At 38.5% G+C, this 17,597-nt stretch overlaps 1 protein-coding gene across 1 annotated transcript in view; it reads right to left on the bottom strand.

Annotated features, from left to right (window-relative positions):
- The window catches only part of LINGO2 (leucine rich repeat and Ig domain containing 2), a 1,233,386-nt gene that overhangs the window by 904,717 nt on the left and 311,072 nt on the right, over window positions 1-17,597 (bottom strand). The gene's annotated exons all lie outside the window — the stretch shown is intronic.

The raw sequence follows: 17,597 nt of genomic DNA, 5'->3' as shown, positions 1-17,597 counted from the left end.
TTAAATAAAATAAGCAATACATTTTAGGACTTTTCATTTTCATTTTATAGCTCTCCCTTAGGTAAAATCATTCTTTAAAAGATAAAATCTATTTGTTAATCTGCTTAGTTTCAAATAATCTCTTGACTTGACATGCTGTATAATGTTTGAGAAATGTTATCCCTGGAAGGTACAATAAGCAAGTTCCTCTGGAGTTCATTTAGATTCAGGGAAGACAACCTTGCTTTTCAGATCAGTTTGAGAATGTATATTGAATTGGTAAAGATGATTTTAAAGTGGTTGATTTTTTTTTAAAGAGTAAAGAGTGCATATGATAGGATAATAATATAGTTGTTAGGAACTCAGCCTGTGGAGAAAGAAAACCTCAATTCAGATCTCATATTATGTATGTGACCCAAGGCCAGTTGTTGAACCTCTATGAGCCTCAGCTTTAATGTCTATAAAATGAGGACAATGATATTCCATACGATACTTTGATGCAAGATCAATGAAATGACATAAATACTCAGCACAGACTCTGACATATTTTAAGCACAGATAAATGTTTGCAATAATGAGATCATTATGAAAGTGGGCTCTGAAGTCCACCAGCCTATGTTTGACTCTTGGTCAAAACACTTATTAGCTCTATAACCTGGGGAACTTTTCTTGTGCCTCACTTGTCCCCTTTGTAAAATGAAAAAAAATTGTATCTACCTTAGGGTTGTGATAAGGATTAAGCAGAGCTTCTTTATGCCAAGCATGTAGCAAAGTGCCTGATATATAGTAACCTCCCAAAATATCTCTTACTGGACAAAGTTTGATTCTGGGCATTAATGAAACATTTGCAGAAAACTTTATAAGAAGAACAATTTGATATGGATTTAACCAGAGGATATAAACATGAAAGAAATCCCTGTGTCAGTGATGTAGCTCCTTTTATTTTAAAAGGTAGGAAGTTATAAATAGCCATACCTCATGTTTAATAGTCACAGGCAAGTTGTTCTATCACAGAAGGAAATAAAAATCATTCTCTGTAATTTTAACAGAGTAATTAAATATTTGCTTTGTCTCAATGGTGACACCAGTGTTCTTGTTGAGGTCTAGGGTTGTATCTCTTACAACTGGAACTCTCTCCACTAATTTCTGACACAATTCTAAACATCTTGATAATATCTCCAATGCTACTCCAAAGGAAAAATAGAATATAGATGTTTACAGACACTAATAAATGATACAGTCTTTGGTTCAATTCCAGTTTCCCAGCAGATGGCACTTGTGTGTGGATTTATTATGCCCCACATTTGATTTGCACTGTGCCTCTTATGGAAAGTGAATACATTACAATGATAAAAATGATCATCCACAGAGACTCATTTTATTAAGATAATTTCTGGAAATTAGAATTTTTCAACCAACAGCCTCTTCTTATTAAGAATCCATGTGGTTAAATAAGATACTGCCAGAGAAAAAAAGACATATATCAAGACAAGAAACCATTGTTAAAAAATGATTCATTACTAGAATACTGTTTTTGTTGAGGGAGGATGAAGCACATCCAAATGTTCTCCATTAGTTCACAAGATTTCTATCCTGAATACACTGTTGGTTAATAACCTGGGATTTTCACAGGCTAATCAGGTTCTCTTTTCTATGAATAGTATCAAATTTGCTTAAGAGGTCCCTAAAGGATTTGTTGTTGTTGGTCTTAGACTGAATCTTGAAGAAAATTGAGTAATTTTATGGACTCATTAGGACAACATATGTCTAATTATATCCTTCCAAAAGAGCCTCCTCCAAACATTTCACAGAAGTATGTACAAAACTGGCCAAAAATAAAGATGTAAAATACTAGAAGATTAACAAGAAATCAAAACAAAGACAGACAATTCTCAAGCATACAGTTATTGTAATTTTTTTAAGAAAATTCAAGGGTTCTGATACGCCATCATTCTTAAACATACTTTTGTTATAATTATGAAATGTCTCACCTTTGTCTATTTCTATCTAATGTACTAAAAGTCACATTCAAAAAATAGCATAAGTGTAATGACTAATTTATGGCCTTTAGATCACAAATCCATTTTGACTTCAAAGCCTTGCATCATACACTCTTGCTTACTTCATTCTAAGGGCTTCCCTGGTATCTCAGTGATAAAGAATCTGCCTGCAAGGCACAAGACGGGGGTTTGATCCCTGGGTTGGGAAGATCCCCTAGAGGAGGGCATGGCAACCCACTCCCGTATTCTTGCCTGGAGAATCCCATGGACAGAGGAGCCTGGGAGGCTACAGTCCATAGCGTCGCAAAGAGTGGGACATGACTGAGCACACCTCATACCAAGGTCTTCATTTCCTGCTCCTTAATATGATCTCCAGCTGTTGTCAGGTTTCTAATCTCAATGCTTCCTACATGCAACAAACGTCGCAATAAATATCTGCTATTGAAATCTTCCCCTTTTGGAAAATGTTGCTTTTATCCTCTCACACCAGAGTCTTTATATTCTTTCTATAAAACCATCTTTAGTCTTCTAGTCCCATATGCCTTCCCATGAGCCTATTTTATGAATGTTTATTTTGACTTGGAAATCAATATTGGAACTCTATATAAAGTAATGAGTTTGGGATATCAGGGATTTTATTTTAGAAACCTCAGTTTACAGGCCTACTTTTTTTTAAGGCTGCAAGTTTAGTTTATTGAACATCTGCATATTCAAAGTTTTATATAGTCAAGTTTCTGTATATTCAACAATTTTCATCATTTTGCCATATTTACTATGCCCTTCCCCCATCCCTTTATGTCTTTGATATTTTTAACAATTGGCCGAACCATTTTGATTTTTGATTTTATATTTTATTTTGTATTGGAGTATAGCCATTTAACAATGCTGTGATAGAGTCAGGCGCACTGCAAAGTGACTCAGCCACACATATACATGTATCATTGCCCTCTAAACCCCTCCCGTCCATGCAGCAACACAACACTAAGCACAGTTCTTTGTGCCATGGCATAGGTCCTCCTTGTACAGATGCCCATAGAAAACTATGCTTCTTCACTTATGACTTAAATTGTCTCAATGAGCTCCATTTGTTTGTCAAGTTATGATTTATTGGTTTACTTTAGAGACTTTAACCAAAGAGCTTAATAACATTTTATTTTAAAAATACCTAATGAATATTAATATCTACATTTTCCTTCTTGTAAACATAGACATGTTTCATTTTTGAGTTTGTAAAGGATACAAAAAATAAAATATAGCAGGAAAAATGAAGATGGCATAGGGAATCTCAAGATAATGACTACTGCAAGGCAGACATTTTAAGGAGCCTATGTCTTAGTAGAGATGTTTATCTTTAAAGAAACAGCTTCAGAGGAGGTAACTTATTAGTTCAGGGCCATTGATTATGCAGAAAGGACCCTATGAAAAGTACCATAGCAGTTTAAAACTTGTGAGCATATGTGAGCATATTACAATGAGCAACAGACTCTAAAGAATTAATATGTGAAGAGTTTAGCTGTGTAATCAAATAAAACTTACAACCAAAGTAATCTGATGCATATTTAATGATATGCATAATCATTATTGTGTTGCAGAGTGATTAGTCATAATTGCTAAAGGGTTCACATAAATTACTATAATTAGTATTGTCCTCACACAATCAAACTAAATATTTCCAGGATTATGTAAGAAGAAAGGAAAGGAAAAGCAGCTAAGAGAAATGGGAAGCTGTTCTAACGGGAAACAAAAACTAGAAGAAACAGACTTCCTTAAGCTCACTGAAGATTAGAGAACAGAGTTATCTATTTGGGCTACCTGATTTCAAAACACAAATTCTTTTTTTTTTTTTTTTCTAATATTGACTCTGGCTCTGAAATCTGTAGAACACAAACTTTCTTGTCTTGCCAAGAAAGGGACTGGCAGTTGTGTGAGCTGAGAGTAATATTTCCTTTTGTCATCTGTTATCTAAGAACACTCCCATCTTCTATAGATGAAAGGATAAGAGTAAGCCAAGATTCTACTTCCCTCTCATCAGCTCTAAACCAAACTGCCTCCGGAAGGGAAACTCACAGCCTAGAAGACTGGAAGAGGAATGTGCTGAGAACGCATGTCTCGGGTCCTGGTTTCCTGTGAAGTGGGCTGTGATGTCCCGGCTAGGTGTGGGTCTGAAGATCATCAGAACTGCTTCACCACTTGCCAACCTGGTCACTTTCCCCTGAGTTACTTTCCAAATTGGAAAATCAGTGATTCATACGAGAAAAACAACAGATTTGGAGTTGGACATATTGGTGTCTCACTGGCTACATAATGCTAGTATTAAAAAAAAAAAAAGTGGGAGATTATCTCAACTGAGGATTCTTTTCTTTTAGAAAAGATCCCATTGTATATGCATGTTCCATCTGGCCTCCATATCACTTTGTAAGATTGGGGCTTGGGGACTCAGTAAACCTAGGATAATACTCTTGGCATGGTTTTGTTGTGAGTAATAAAGTCCTTTGTTTCTGACTCAGGAGTCTGTTATCTTTTGTCAGTATCCATGGATCTTATTAGCTCTTATCCACACAATGAGACTTAAATAAATATAAAACCCATGTTATAATTTACATTCAAGAAAGCATAATCATTAAATAGTATTGTGTTTATTCATCTGGGCCAATTAACACACATTGGAACACTTAATAAATTGACCAGACACACTTCATAAAATCCCACAATAGGTCATATAATAGATATTGTTAAAGTCATTTTAAAAAATAATAATACTGAGATTCAGGTTTGAACAGTTTGAAATACTATGTAAGTATTAGGCTCTTGGAGGCATCAAGGCAGGAGAGTGATTAGAGTAACATATGCAGGTAGAATGGCCCTTTACACAGCTTTTCTTGGTAATTTTGCCAAAACCAGCTGTGACCCTTCTCCCAGAGATCACACACAATGAATTTTCTAGCAAGTTTTGTCCCTAACTCTGCACAGGTTCTCAACCCTCCTCATCTTATAGGTGAGGTATCAGGACTTTGTGGACTTAATCATGAAGAGAGTGATGATTTAGGAGTACGAAAGCCTCATTTTGCATCATGTCTCTCCCACTGTCTGCCTCTGTGTCGAGATAAGTTATATAACCTCTGTTGAGCTCATTTTACTTAGTACAAAATGGAGACAGTAATTCTCCCTGGGAAGGGTCACTGTGTCTGGCACTTGGTAGGTACCCAGTGAATGGGACACATCATTACCACTTCCAAGTCATACAGCTCATCAGTGGGAAAGAGAGGCTCTGATGCGGAGACTCCTGATATTTCACAGTTTAATCAGCTGGAAACCTTTCTTATCCTGTGGCTCAAAGAAAGATGATTCACACAAAATCCTACAGGAACAGTTGGGGAGGGATTTGGGGGAAGTCCTTCTAGGCCTACACCGGCGCTGTAAGAGTCACCCCTGGAGAAGTAATTCTGGGGAGCAAGGTGCCCTTGATCTGCAGCTGAAGTGTTGTTTAGTGCCTCAGAGCTTCTCTAAAATCTTCCTTTGACTTAAAACAGGACAGTATCCTTTTATTTAATCTTCAAAGAAAGGTATTCCATTCATTGAGCTCTTACCTCCTCACTGAGAAAAGGACAGTGATAAGACAAGGGTGCAAAATGTGAAGGCATATGAGCTGCTCTCTTCAGAGCCAGTTCTCAAAGAAAGATCAGGCTGTAAACCAGAGCATTTAATATCGAACATGGCAGATACAGGAATATGATACAGGAATATGATACAGGAATATGATACAGGAATATGATACAAATATACTTGAGGACTGAGGGCTCATGGGGGGAAGATTTCAGTTTCTGTATTGCTCTCTGTATTTAAATAATGCTAAATAAGAGAGTGAATTTAGGGTCAGGAATGGAAAAGGGGATGAGGAACACTGGAAAAAGAGCATCACGCAGGTTAGGCAAACTAGCTTTTGAATGAATGGGAGCAAGGTCCAAATCCTGGCTGTTTCATGAGCAAGTAAACTTGGCAATGCTTTTTGCCTTACTTGACCCACAGGCAAGTAAGGAAAAGAGTTATCTCCTGGGAGTATCATCTAAGTTAAAAAATATAATGTGTGTAACACCTAGCAGTTAATAAACATTCAGTACAAGGGAAATTAGTACTATTTGAGAGTAAAGTTCAAAAGCAAAACATTTATGCACTCTAATAATTTCTTTGCACGAGCAAATAAATTTTGTACTATTTTGATCTTTCCCACTTTAACTTTTATTAAACAAGAACATAGGTGGCTCAGATGGTAAAGAATTTGCCTGAAAGGAGGGAGACCTGGGTTTGATTCCTGGGTTGGGAAGATTCCCCTGGAGAAGTGAACAGCTACCTACTCTAGTATTCTGGCCTGGAGAATTCCTTGGACAGAGGACCCTGACAAGCTATTCTTTGGAACTCTGCATTCAGATGCTTATATCTTTCCTTTTCTCCTTTGCTTTTCGCTTCTCTTCTTTTCACAGCTATTTGTAAGGCCTCCTCAGACAGCCATTTTGCTTTTTTGCATTTCTTTTCCATGGGGATGATCTTGATCCCTGTTTCCTGTACAATGCCACGAACCTCATTCCATAGTTCAACAGGCACTCGGTCTATCAGATCTAGTCCCTTAAACCTATTTCTCACTTCCACTGTATTTGATTGGGATTTGATTTAGGTCATACCTGAATGGTCTAGTGGTTTTCCCTACTTTCTTCAATTTAAGTCTGAATTTGGCAATAAGGAGTTCATGATCTGAGCCACAGTCAGCTCCCGGTCTTCTTTTTGCTGACTATATAGAGCTTTTCCATCTTTGGTTGCATATAATCAATCTTATTTTGGTGTTGACCATCTGGTGATGTCCATGTGTAGAGTCTTCTCTTGTGTTGTTGGAAGCGGGTGTTTGCTATGACCAGTGAGTTCTCTTGGCAAAACTCTGTTAGCCTTTGCTGTGTGCTGTGCTAAGTCACTGTAGTCATGTCTAACTCTTTATGACCCCCCATGTACTGTAGCCCGCCAGGCTTCTCTGATCATGGGGTTTTCCAGGCAAGAATACTAGAATGGGTTGCCATTTCCTCCTCCAGGGGATCTTCCCATCCCAGGGATCAAACCAGCGTCTCTCAGTCCTCCTGCATTGGTAGGCAGGCTCTTTACCACTAGTGCACGTGCCCTGCTTCATTTTGTACCCCAAGGCCAAATTTGCCTGTCACTCCAGGTATGTCTTGACTTCCTCTTTTCTCATTACAGTCCCACATAATGAAAAGGACATCTTTTTTGGGTGTTTGTTCTAGAAGGTCTTATAGGTCTTCATAGAACCGTTCAACTTCAGCTTCTTCAGCATTACTGGTTGGGGCGTAGACTTGGATTACTGTTATATTGAATAGTATAGTGATGGTATAGTGTGATATTGATATGGTATAGTGTTTCCCAAAATTCCATGATGAGAAGAATCCCTCAAGATACTTGGTAGAAACATAAATTCTGTAGCCCCATTCAAATCCAAATCTACAAGACAGGTCACTATGGAAGCTCTATGTTTCATGAGCACTCCAGGTGATTGCTATCGTTTGCAAAGTTTGGGAAGATCATTACAAAACACAGAGGTTAGTGTTCTAAGCCTGTCATCTGTTTTAATTGGCAGTTCTTTTAGTACAAAGAGAATTGTTTTGATCTATAACATTAAATCTATATTAGTGGCAAGTATAAAGATTAATCCTGAGTCTTTAAGAAGAGCAGAGATATCTCATTAGAAACATCCCTAAAATTTCAACAACTAAATACTCCAGAATATTTAAAGCAAATCATAAAGTCATATCAAACTGACTTCCATACTCTTCAGTACAACAAATCACACAATGTTAAACTGTATGCTGATATTTTAAGTATGTTAAGGTTTTTTTAAGTACAAATAAATTATGAATTATGAAACAGAATAGTATAAAAACAAAGCCTATAGAATCAGAAGACACAAATTGACCCCAAGCTTTTTCATTTACCAGCTCTGTGGCCTTGAGCAAATCACTTCATATCTCTGGGTCTTAGTTGTTTCTTGTAAATGATACATGGGACCACATTTTCCTTGCAGGCTTAATATATGGATTAAAAGAAACAAAATATGATAAATGGCTTATAAATGACCTCTTATACCAAGTTATAAAAATGAATGGCTTTTACAATCATGATGTTCATACTAGTTACTGATCATTCTCTGCTAGGTCTAAATCCATGAATGTTTGCTGATTCTCTGCCAAGCCCGAGAGAGGGGCATTTTATAGGAAGGCATAAATGGTGCTATTTCACTAAGGATGCTTCCGTGGCCTGTGGGTGATGCCAAACTAAAATTTCTCCTTTTGGGTCATTACCTACTTAGAAAGAGTTGAAGATCCACAAATCCTTTTCAACACAGAGAAATGAGAAGGCCATCATCCTAATACTCCTACATTTCTCTCCTATATGTCTGCAATAAAGGTCTATTGCTCACAGTTATTTCTGATCATTTACACTGATAGATATAATAGCAACCTCATAGACCTTGACAATCATCTAAGACAGTACTTTAAAAATGTACTTTGAGAAGTCTTGATTATCAGGAGCATAAAAGGCAAATTTAATTCTGATATATTTTTAATAAGAATGGGACTAGGAACCATAATGACAATAATTATAATATTGTATATAACCAGTATACATTTTAAAGAATGTAATTCATTTGGACATATGTGATCCTGAAACTACTTTGCCCATCATATACCTGGAATATTTATATATATATACATATAAAGCTGCTTTGCCAAACATTTTAGACATGTCCTAGGACAGTCCGGAGAAGGCAATGGCACCCCACTCCAGTACTCTTGCCTGGAAAATCCCATGGACGGGGGAGCCTGGTGGGCTGCAGTCCATGGGGTCACTAAGAGTCGGACACGACTGAGCAACTTCCCTTTCACTTTTCACTTTCATGCATTGGAGAAGGAAATGGCAACCCACTCCAGTGTTCTTGCCTGGAGAATCCCAGGGATGGGGGAGCTTGGTGGGCTTCCGTCTATTGGGTCTCACAGAGTCGGACACGACCGAAGCGACTTAGCAGCAGCAGCAGCAGGATATATGAAATAACATTGCCGATATTGTTTGCGACTTCTGAAAATGAGCTATTCATGTGGGGACAAGCTTTCTTGGTTTAGTTATAGTTCTCAATGTATTGGACAAATCACCTAAATGCTCTGAACTTTAGTTTCTTCATCCGTTAGGAAAAAACAAACAGGTAAGTGTACCTGTCCAAGAGATGAGATAAGGCATGTACGAACCATAAAGCAATTTAACAATTGTAGTTATTATTAACAGAGCATAAGTCCAATGATGGTGATAATGATTCCTTACCTTCTGAGCCACCAGATAAGTCCAGTAATTCCTCAAGTGACTTTATTTAGCTTTGACTAGTGTACTTAAGATCTCTATAAATACTCTATCCTATGAGTGTTGATCATGTAATTGTGAAAGTTTGGGAAACCTCCAGCCAACAGACATATACACAAATTCCAGTTCCATTTTTCCCCTAATTTATACCAAACTCAGTATAATAAATATGGCTCAGTTCTCCATTTTGATAACATGTTTTCGATCCCTCTGAGTTTTTTTTTTTTCAATTTTACAACTATCCCTGAATTCTTCTCAGAGCTCCATCTCCCTGAACTCGTACAACTTCACAAATATGGAAAGAGACCTTTATATCAGAAAGCTCACCAGATGGGGAGCCAGGATTGTACAACACAGAGCACATGAGTTTTGCATTCAAATTGTGGTTGTGCCACTTAGCCTCTCTAAAACATCTGTTTCCCCATCTGTAAAATGCACTCTTTTAAAAACAAAATGAAGGAACATAAAGCTCAGCATGTAGTTAGTATTCTTTAAATATTTGTTAATTTGTTAATTGAGATCCTCTGTTCTGCATGAGGGGCTTCCCAGGTACTGCTATTGGTAAAGAACCCACCTCCCAGGAGACCTAAGAAGGGTTCGATCCCTGGGTCAGGAAGATCCTCTGGAGGAGGGCACGGCAATACACTCCAGTGTTCTTCCCTGGAGCATCCCATGGACTACAGTCCACAGGGTCTCACAGAGTCAAACACGACTGAAGTGACTCAGCACACACACACGTTCTGCATGAGGCTGCTCTCCAGTTAGCCCATGTTGATGTTGACCAGATAGATAATTCTGGTAGCATCCTAGTTTGCCCAGACAAGGAGCTAGCTAGGACCTCTCACTTCTCATCTAATTTGGGGAGTGTTGCAACCGAACTCAGCTTCCCATACAACAATGGTAACCTTCTCAATGCAGAAGAGACTACAATCTCCTGACAATGCCAACTCTCCAGGTTTATGGACTTTCTCAGGCAATTCCTATACAATATGACACTCCAAACCAAGCGTTCTGGTACCCAGATCATCTTTTGCCCTGGGCTCCAGATTACAATGTTCACACACATGCTCTTTAAAGCAAATGGGCCACAAAAGTTGAGGTGCTTCCTCCAGAAAGTAAACCAACTACAGCTGTAGTCACTTCACTTCAGTCCCAGTAGTTGTGCATAAAATAAGATGCGAGTACCGCTGTATTTTCGTACTGAATCTGGTTTGCAAATGTCCCTCACAAAGACTATTGCTTAACCAGTACAACATGGTGTTGAGGGGTTTGTCCTTACCCACCTTGGTCGACAACTGTTGTCCATGCTGAGCAACATAATGGGAAATGTTTTAAGCAAAGCATACTCGCTTGTTAATATCCTGGCTCCCTGCATTTCTCTTTCTACTATTCACTTCTCATCATCCGAATGGTTTCAGGAAATCACAGAGTGTATCTTAAAATGGAAAATCACCCTTTCCTTAAGCCTCTATTTTCCTACAATCTAACGCTGTATTTATGTGCCACGCAGAAATTATGATCACTGAGGATAGATGTCTTCATTAACTTCTATTTATGCAATAATGATTCTTTACTAGATTGATTTACTGCTAATATAGTGAGGTTCCAAGGAAATCCTAAATGACTGCTGGATGTTATTGACCACCCAAAATCAAGAACACTCCCAAATCTAAGAAATCTTTTACTCTTTACCTCATAGTTACTGCTTCTACATGGCATTATGTAACTTTTATGAGTTTCATCAAACAATTTTGCACTTATTTTTCAGAATCCTATGGCTTTATTGGCTTTAGTAATTTTTAGAGTGTTGTTTCACAACGACTCTTTTATTTCATTTCCTGTTAGTGACCCAGTAATTGTTTTCATGGCTTACCAGTGAAGTGTGAAGTGCTCTGATAGCATGTCAGCAAAATGTCAAATATTAGGGGAGCGACTCCATGAGTATTATTGTGATTGATTGCTTATTTGAGTCTTTCTGCTCCCAGATGCTCCTTGGATATTGTTTGAAGGAAGAGAGAAACTGTAGAGGAGACATTTTGAATATAGTAAAAGTTGTCCTCTCTAACTTTATAGAAAGCAGAGAAGAACAGCAGGTGGAGGACAGGCAGGGCTCCTGGGGAGGTCACAGAAGGGAATATTTTCTACAAATAAGCCAATATTGGCTTGTAGGACAGCCAGGCCAGGTGAACAAAGGAGAATAGCCCATAGCCCAGAGGCTCAAGGGCCACTGAGTTAAGAGTCCTGATTATTTTCTGGTGGCCTTGCCTGGACTTCACAGTGAAGAACAATGTTACTTCTTCTAATAATCTACCTTATCCAAAGACACAGCAGAAAAACTGGAATGGGGAAAACATGGAGTAAGATTCCATTTTAAGAACTGCTATTTCATCAGATAAACATCATCATTCACCATGCAGATTGAAAAATTCAAGACATTTTAGAGTCTGTCTGGTGCTAGGTTATACAAATGAGTCACAGTACTAGTTGCCCTAAGGACCTTGCTGTATAGATAATTCTAGTAACAATGGTATAAGTGTTCTGGATCAGTAATAAAATACCAAGAGAAATGCTTTTGCTTCTGGAGGAGAGAATCCAACTTATGATACAGATTCTGAGCATAAGTAAAATCAAAATAGACTCCTTTGAGCAAATCAAATATTTGGGTAATAATTATTTAAAATAATCACCTTCAAAAGTAATCAGTATGATACTACTCCTATGGGTGAGTCAAGCAGTCGCCCATATAGCTATTCTATCCTGAATCTGCTCAACAAATTACTGAAAATGTTTGGTCTAACCAAGCCATGCCAGCCATCAGCTATCACTGAGACTTATTCACAGGTATCTTTTCTCACATTCATCAGATTTCTCACATTTCTCAGATGAAGACTCAGACACAAGATTTTCAATTAAGAGACATCAAAAAACCACCAAACTTTAGGTGATTTATCTTTGCCCTAAAAGCCGTATTGCATTGTCTATTAATGTAGCAAAACTTCATACAAAAACATTCTTTGAAAAAAAGATAAACAAGTACTAGGATATATTTGGTTTAAAAAAAGGAAAAAGAAAATGACAGGGGAAATAGGTTTTTCCAAACGAACAGAAATAGGTTGGCCGTTTCTCAAGCAAAAGTGTCTTTATTTATAGCAACAGCCAGGAACCAAATACAGATAACAATCATTTCACCAGGTGGCCAAATAACTGCTGTTGAGTGTCCACAGGGCTTAAAAAGGATACATTAGATACCCTAAGGAGATACAGAAGGAGTCCACAAGATCCCTGCCCTTGAGGAGTTTCAAGTTTAAAAGGGAAAAGGGCAGGTTTATGTGGGGGGGGGGGGAATATATATGTGTGTGTGTGTGCACACGTGCGTGTGTGTATCATGTGTGTGTGCTGTGAGTTCCGTCACTCAGTCATGTCCAACTCTTTCTCCGCCTCTGGACTGTAGCCCGACAGGCTCCTCTGTCCTTGGGATTTTTTTAGGCAAGCATACTAGAGTGGGTTGCCAGTTTCTTACTCCAAGGAATCTTCCGGCCTCAGGGATTGAACCCCAGTCTCCTTTGTCTCCTGCATTACAGGTGGATTTTTTACCTGCTGAGCCATCAGAGAAGCCTATATATATATATATATATATATACACACACATATATACATACATATATATGTATACACACATATACATATATATGTATACACACACATACATATATATTAAAGCTATGTAAGAAAATAACCATATCTTCAGAATTTATATAAATTCTACTTCTGGTGGTTTGAAGAATACATTATCATAATATTAGGGGGTTAACCTGGCGAAAGGAAAATAAGAAAAATGACTCATTTTTGTGATATCCTTAGAAAATAACCTCTTACAATGATACTCACATGAAAAAAAAATACAAATGAAAACTAAGAGGCTTAATTCTTCCCATTGAAAATAAGGGAAGAACTTTCCCTTCCCTTTTTGGCTTTGAGCATTTATTTAGAAAGCGTTCTAATTATAAGTACTTGTATACAAATTGTTGTGAAAACCAGATAGGCCTCTTGGCAGCTTTATAAGGCAGGGATGCTTTCCTCAAAGACCAGAGAGGCATTTGTTTGAGATGTAAATGCCAAGGGAGACAGCACCCCTGTCGTCCAGCTTCTGGGGGAGGGGAGGGGCCTAACTCCAGTTGGTGCCTTGCTCTGCGCTGTCAAATTCTCTCCTGTCAAACAGGAATGAGACACATTCCTCCTTCTGGATAAGTCCAATTAAGCTAACACAGATGGTCACTCCAATTACCAGGTACAGTTGGATTACACATTATGCTGTCAAGTCCTCTTACTTAAGGACTAGTTATTGTTTAACTTGAAAACATGCATACAGTGTACTCTCCGTTTGGCTGTCTAAAAGGGTGAGATCTCCTTGTCAGTGCCGTCTCTTGGAGGATTGCCTGTGATGTGCCTCATACTGTGGTTAAATGCCTATTCAGTAATAAAATGGTTTTCTTTCCGGCTCCCTAACTCTGTGGGGAGAATTTCTGAGTTGGGAGATTTTCCCAAGTCTATTTCCCCAACATGTCACTAAATGGATTTCCTGGTTTCTAAAGTCTGCCTGAGAACTTAGAACACCAAAGGAGGTTTACTGCCTTAAACTGGGGTAGACCAGAGCATAATCTTCGAATAGCCTTTCATACATATTTGTGTTTTAACTGTCCTACTTTTAACTATACCCCGACAGAGGAAGGTATTACAATTTTAGTGTCATGGGAATGCATTTGTAAAGATGGTTGAACCACCACAAAGAGAAAGAAGGAAGAAAGGAAAGGAAGGGAGAGAGGGAAGAGGGTGGGGAAGAAAGTTGGGTTTTGGAAATTATGTAAAGCGCTAAATGCTAAATTCCAATTTCACCTGGTTTGAACTGCCATTAGATAACAATGTCTCCATCTTTAAAGAAAACATAATGATATTTATTTCACCATTTATTTTGTTATAAAGGTCAATCTTTCCTGTAGCCTCTTCTGGATATCTCACTCCAGTCACAGCCTTCTCTCTCAAAAATAAACACCATGTTAATTCTGGGGCTTCCCTGGTGGATCAGATGGTAAAAAACCTGCATGCAATGCCAGAGACCTGGGTTCAATCCTCGGGTTGGGCTCAATCATTGGGTCAGGAAGATCCCCCAGAGAAGGGAATGTCAACCCATCCCAGTATTCTTGCCTGGAAAATCCCATGGACACAGTCCACAGAGTCACAAAGAGTCGGACATTACTGAGCAACTAACATTAACATTCTAACTTTTATAATAATTACTTCCTTGATTTCATTTCTGTTTTTTACCACCCAAGCATGCATCTTTAGACACTATAGTTTCATCTTGCCTGTTAAAAAAATAAAAAATAAGAGTACATGTCTTTTCAGTTCAGTTGCTCAGTCGTGCCTGACTCTTTGCGACTCCATGAATCGCAGCACGCCAGGTCTCCCTGTCCATCACCAACTTGCGGAGTTCACTCAGACTCACATCCATCGAGCCAGTGATGCCATCCAACCATCTCATCCTCTGTCGTCCCCTTCTCCTCCTGCCCCCAATCCCTCCCAGCATCAGAGTCTTTTCCAATGAGTCAACTCTTCCCATGAGGTGGCCAAAGTACTGGAGTTTCAGCTTCAGCATCATTCCTTCCAAAGAAATCCCAGGGCTGATCTCCTTCAGAATGGACTGGTTGGATCTTGCAGTCCAAGAGTCTTCTCCAACATCACAGTTCAAAAGCATCAATTCTTCGGCGCTCAGCCTTCTTCACAGTCCAACTCTCACATCCATACATGACCACTGGAAAAACCATAACCTTGATTAGATGGACCTTTGTTGGCAAACTAATGTCTCTGCTTTTGAATATGCTATCTAGGTTGGTCATAACTTTGTTCCAAGGAGTAAGTGTCCTTTAATTTCTTGGCTGCAATCACCATCTGCAGTGATTTTGGAGCCTTCCCCCCAAAAAAGTCTGACACTGTTTCCACTGTTTCCCTATCTATTTCCCATGAAGTCATGGGACCAGATGCCATGATCTTAGTTTTCTGAATGTAGAGCTTTAAGCCAACTTTTTCACTCTCCTCTTTCATTTTCATCAAGAGGCTTTTTAGCTCCTCTTCACTTGCTCCCATAAGGGTGGTGTCATCTGTATATCTGAGGTTATTGATAGTTCTCCCAGCAATCTTGATTCCAGCTTGTGCTTCTTCCAGTCCAGCGTTTCTCATGGTGTACTCTGCATATAAGTTAAATAAGCAGGGTGACAATATACAGCCTTGACGTACTCCTTTTCCTATTTGGAACCAGTCTGTTGTTCCATGTCCAGTTCTAACTGTTGCTTCCTGACCAGCATATAGATTTCTCAAGAGGCAGGTCAGGTGGTCTGGTATTCCCATCTTTCAGAATTTGCCACAGTTTATTGTGATCCACACAGTCCAAGGCTTTGGCATAATAAATAGAGCAGAAATAGATGTTTTTGTGGAACTCTCTTGCTTTTTTGATGATCCAGCAGATGTTGGCAATTTGATCCAGCAGATGTTGGCAATTCCTCTGCCTTTTCTAAAACCAGCTTGAACATCTGGAAGTTCACAGTTCACGTATTGCTGAAGCCTGGCTGGAGAATTTTAAACATTACTTTACTAGCGTGTGAGATGAGTGCAATTGTGCGGTAGTTTGAGCATTCTTTGGCATTGCCTTTCTTTGGGATTGGAATGAAAACTGATCTTTTCCAGTCCTGTGGCCACTGCTGAGTTTTCCCAATTTGCTGGCACACTGAGTGTAGCACTTTCACAGCATCATCTTTCAGGATTTGAAATAGCTCAACTGGAATTCCATCACCTCCACTAGCTTTCTTCGTAGTCATGCTTTCTAAGGCCCACTTGACTTCACATTCCAGGATGTCTGGCTCTAGGTGAGTGATCACACCATCATGATTATCTGGGTCTGAGATCTTTTTTGTACAGTTCTGTGTATTCTTGCCACCTCTTCTTAATATCTTCTGCTTCTGTTAAGTCCATACCATTTCTGTCCTTTATTGTGCCTATCTTTGCATGAAATGTTCCCTAGGTATCTCTAATTTTCTTGAAGAGATCTCTGGTCTTTCCCATTCTGTTGTTTTCCTCTATTTCTTTGCACTGATCACTGAGGAAGGCTTTCTTATCTCTCCTTGCTGTTCTTTGGAACTCTGCATTCAGATGCTTTTATCTTTCCTTTTCTCCTTTGCTTTTCGCTTCTCTTTTCAAAGCTATTAGGTTTCTTTTAATATATAGTTTCCCCTCTATCTCTGTTTTACAAGTTTTTATTAAAAACAAAAACAAAAAACAAAGGCCATTTAACCTGCAGATTTTTCCACAGTCTGGATTTTTTCTAATATTATAAACTCTTTAACATGCTCTATGTCCACTATATTTCCTGCTTGATCAGACTCAAGCTTAATTTCTTTGACAAGACTGTAGATGGGGTCATCTCTTTAATCAGGAAGCAGATAATGCCAAGTTTTCTCTCCCTTTGTGATGTTAACAACCATTGATGTTCACTGCAGATTCATTTATTCACTGGTAGTCCAAAACAGTGGTATTTGCATTCTGTCATTTTGTTTTAATTTACTAACTGAAATGATTTTATAAGGAGACTTTTTTTTATTTTTTTGACTATCCAGTTACAAAACTATTGGAAGAGGAAAATAAGTGTTTGACGTATCCTTGTTATTTGCTAGTTTACAAGATAATAAACTGGTCCCTTCTCATCCTCAAAAGGTAATTGATCAGCTTTTTAAAATTCTGAACTTACAAACGTCAACATATTGTATAGGTTTCAATATGTTGAAATTGGTATCCTAATTGAAGCTCAAGTTGTGTCATCTTTAAGTTGGTTCCTGGGTCCATTTGAAATTATCTTTCAAGTGTTGATAGAATACTTACTGTCTGACATGGCAGGATGTTCCAGACTTATTTTCTGCCCCAGACCCAGGATCAACCGCTCCCCAGGAAGCACTGGTTTCTTTTAGTGGGAAATGTCATTTCAAGACTGCAAAACTGAGCACAAAGGATGCTCACTACTAGAGGTTATCATTGTATCTAGACCTGTTTAGTAAATAGACTGCGAAATACACACACACACACATGTGTTTATATATTACATGTGTATGTGTGCATTCAAGTGTGTGTGTGCTCAGCCCCCCAGTTATGTCCGACTGTCTGCAACCCTAT

This window comes from Bos indicus, chromosome 8, assembly GCF_029378745.1.
Source record: "Bos indicus isolate NIAB-ARS_2022 breed Sahiwal x Tharparkar chromosome 8, NIAB-ARS_B.indTharparkar_mat_pri_1.0, whole genome shotgun sequence".
NCBI lineage: Eukaryota > Metazoa > Chordata > Mammalia > Artiodactyla > Bovidae > Bos > Bos indicus.
Note: the sequence above shows the minus strand (reverse complement) of the source record. Positions and strands in the feature narration are given on the sequence as shown.